This window comes from Schistocerca piceifrons, chromosome X (genome assembly GCF_021461385.2).
Source record: "Schistocerca piceifrons isolate TAMUIC-IGC-003096 chromosome X, iqSchPice1.1, whole genome shotgun sequence".
NCBI classification, from domain to species: domain Eukaryota; kingdom Metazoa; phylum Arthropoda; class Insecta; order Orthoptera; family Acrididae; genus Schistocerca; species Schistocerca piceifrons.
In genome coordinates, this window is record NC_060149.1 from 430,198,147 (window position 1) to 430,202,581 (window position 4,435).

Here is a 4,435-nt window from a genome sequence, read left to right on the forward strand (position 1 = left end):
CGAGCGGTGTGAGGCGCTGCAGTCATGGACTGTGCGGCTGGTTCTGGCGGAGGTTCGAGTTCTCCCTCGGGCATAGGTGTGTGTGTTTGTCCTTAGGATAATTTAGGTTAAGTAGTGAGTAAGCTTAGGGACTGATGACCTTAGCAGTTAAGCCCATAAGATTAAAAAAAAAAAAAGTTGCAGATGAAGACCAAGGCTTGACTATACTAAGCAGGTTCAAACGGGTGTGGGCTGCGACAGCTATGCACAGATAAAGAGACTTGCACAGGATAGACTAGCGTGGAAAACTGTATCAAACAGTCTTCAGTCTGAAGATCACAACAATAGAAACAAAAACAAAATGATTTGATGAAAGGTGGTGAATTTCTTGTTTCATCTGTAGCACAGGCAAAACTATGCATTTCAACTCATTAGGTGCCCCCATTCTGCGGTGCAGCTCAACAAATTTCACACACTTTGATTCTGAACTGATCCTGTCACGTCAACAGTAAAACTGTATGCATGACAAAATACGTTTACGTGCCAAATTCTGCCCAATTGTCGCCTTAGATCGTCAAAATCCCGAGATGGTTGGAGGGCCCTGCTCATAATGCTCCAAACGTTCTCAACTCACTAGAGATTGGCGTCCTGGCTGGCCAAGGTAGGGTTTGTCAAGCACGAACACGAGCAGTAGAAATTCTTGCTGTGTACGCGTGGGCATTATCTTGCTGAAATGTAAGCCGAAGACGGCTTCCCATGAAAGACAACAAAAGGGGGCGTAGAATATCGCCGACGTGCCTCTGTGTTGTAAGCATGCCGCGGATGACAACCATAGGGGTCATGCTATGAAGAAAAAAAAAACATGACACTCCATCCGACCGCCATCCGGGGCGTTTCCACACACGTTTTAGACTTGGAATCTCATTGATTGCAGTAAAATTGTCTACAGCGATGGTTCTCGCTTCGAAATGAGCCCAGATGGCCAGCCAAGACGTGTCTGGAGACGCCCCAGTCAGCGGTGGGATGCCAGTCTGACCTCAGCTCGCCATACGGCTCAACAACCGGGAGTGATGGTCTAGATTGCGATTTATTTTCTTATCAGTAGCCTTTTGGTTATCATCCGCGGCACCCCTACAGCACAGCGTTATGTGGGCTATGATCTACACCTCGTTTTATTGCCATTCATGGCAAGCAGTGTGCGATTTGTGCTTTTACCAGTGGGGGGGATGTCTTAGGGGGTTAGTATAATTACATATGTTACTAGCTTGGACCGTGGCGTTACCCATAGTTAAACAGTTATTTATAAATAGATGTTAATGCCGAAACTCACTATTCACGTGTATGCACTATGAGAAAAGCCATCCCTTGTTATTATCTTTAGAAGTACATTATAGGTAAAGCTTATTTACAAAATCATCTACATACAGGTATACGAGGGGAATTCAAAATGTAAAGGCACATTTGTGAAAAGCTGTACTTATTCTGATGATAGAAAATGGAAACATGCGTTATTTTTCTACATAACCTCCCTGGACTTCAATGCAGATTTCCCGACGTTTTACGAGTTTTTTTTTTTTTTTTTTTATTTCATCAGAAAATACGTTTTTCGGTTGATTCTGTAACCAATTTTGCATCGCAGCAATGACGTCTTCATCACTTTCAAATCCTCTTCCCTGTAGTGATTCCCTTAAGGGTCCAAACATGTGAAAACCGGTGCCGGTCACCGCCCTTTGTCAGGGCCCGGGGTTGGAATTTCAGCATCCAGCTCACCCAACTCGGCGGTACGACTGCTGCGGTATGATTGCCACACTACTTCCCTCGCAAGCTCGCAAGTAAACGGATGACGCACCTTAGACGAAAGCAACAATGACAACATGAGAATGATGATTCAGTTGTAAATGTTTTGAAATGCTTAACTACTACATAACACTTTTTCAAAATTAATAAGCAAACATATTAATAGTATTAATAGTAAGACTGTATTAAAAACTTTCAGTGTTCGGCTCCACAAATTTAAATTATATGTAAAGTTTTACTCCAGTGCGTGGGAAATAAACATCCCAGGGTGGGATGCATAAACTAAAACCAGCGGAGGGGATGGTCTGATGCAGAGGGGGTGAAATCTCTCCCATCCCCCCCTGCAAATCGCGCACTGATGGCAAGTCATTCTCGGCTTACGTTTCAGCAAGATAATGATCGCCCGCACACAGCGAGAGTTTCTGCTGCTTGTCTTCGTGCTTGCCAAACCCTTCCTTGGCCAGCAAGGTCGCCGGATCTCTCCCCACTTGAGAACGTTTGGAGCATTATAGGCTATAGGCATTACGAGCAAGGCCCCCTGACCAGCTCGGGATTCGCCAATTGGACATAATTTGGCACGGTATCAAAAAATGGTTCAAACGGCTCTGAGCACTATGGGACTTAACTTCTGAGTTCATCAGTCCCCTAGAACTTAGAACTACTTAAACCTAACTAATCTAAGGACATCACACACATCCATGCCCGAGGCAGGATTCGAACTTGAGACCGTAGCGGTCGCGCGGTTCCACACTAAAGCGCCTAGAATCGCTCGGCCACAGCGGCCGGCTCACGATATCCCACAGGAGGATATCCAACAACTCTATCAATCAATGCCAAGCCAAATAACTGCATGCATAAGGGCGAGAGGTTGGCCAAATCGTTATTGACTTTTTCAATTTGTGAAACTCTTACTTTTTCACAAATCATCCAATTTTTCTGAAACACCTATCATTTGTTTGTACATGTACATCACATCTACCGATTTCCGTCCTATTCGGACAATTCCAACTTGGTGCGTCGTTTCCTTTTCGTAGAATATATTTATGAAGTAGCTTCTGCGAATCTTGCCTGTGATCATATGGCAACTATTACTGGAATCCTGACTGACAGAAATAGTGGTATTATGATCAACAGCACAAAACTGTAGGCATAAAAGCCTGAAGTTCAGCCAGGAGATAAATGGTTGAATCAGCCACTTCATATTTCCCCCCACAACTGCTAGAACTGATTGCACATATCAAAATTATATATACAAGAATACCTGTTCCTCTAACATACAGGTGAGACAAAATAAAAACAGATATTATTATGCACGGTTATTTATTGAAAATGCTGGCAACTTTTATTCTTACCTGTATATATTTCAATATAATTATTAACAGCCACTACATGGAAAAAACCAGACGCAGAAATTGGGGAACAATTACAAATTTTCTTTCGTTAGGCCACCAATTTCTACTTCCATTAATCAGTCATTCAGTGATGCAAATACAACATGCTAGCCAGTGAGTAATATCTCAGAAATATAAGCCATTAAATTTTGCTCAATGGGCTCTGTGTTGTCAGAGAATGTAGAACGCTCTGGAAACACCACGTAATATTGAATAACTTTTTCACAAACAAATTACTATTTCGAAATAGCTGCTGCAGTAACTAGAATAACAATACTGACCGCATACGGTCTCGTCATACACGTTTTTTCACTTGCATGTTAGCTTACCTTGAAATGCATCAGAATTTTATTACCGTGCATATTGTACTGTCCTTCTATACGAGATTTGTGCTCTACGGACGGCATACCACTAGTCTGAACTCTCTGTTGTCTTTGCTAGCCACAATTTTTCTTGTTTCCTTTTTAAACCTTCATACTTGTGCCTCAGTTGCCCGCGATCTGTACGCGATTGTTTTGGAACTGAAAATCTGAAATAATTTTTCCCTTCTTTTACTCTGAACTTCCGAAACACATACCTCTCTTACGTTCATGTCTGATCCTTTAGTTAATTACATTACATACAAATAAAACTTTCAAGCGTGGTAAAAAGTTTCTCATTAATATTTCCATTTGATGTGACGATATCAACTCCCTTGTTTTCCAAAAGGTTCTTGCAGCCTGTATCGATTTCTACTTGTATCAGCGTCCTCAAGAGCGCAATTCTGGCGTTTCAAACCCTTCTCACTCACGCTCACATTTAACGTTTTCACAGAAGATGCCAAAAACAACCGAATATCGCAACTTCCGCGCAGAAATACTCCGTGAGTTAGATTTGCGTTGCCAACCTAAATAGGAACGCTGTTCTAGGATTAACTAACCGTACAACGCGCGCTCGCAGTTGTACCGCAAGTAGCCTATTCGGCAAACGGCTATCCCTGGAGTAATCCCGCGATCATATAACTAACAAAGAACCACACAATTTTACATTTATGAACATACACTGATTAGCCAAAACATTATGACCATCTGCTTGCCGGCCAGTATGGCCGAGCGGTTCTAGGCGCTTCAGTCTGGAACCGCGCGACCGCTCCGGTCGCAGGTTCGAATCTTGCCTCGGGCATGGATGTGTGTGATGTTATGACCATCTGCTTGCCGGCCAGTGTGGCCGAGCGGTTCTAGGCGCTTCAGTCTGGAACCGCGCGACCGCTCCGGTCGCAGGTTCGAATC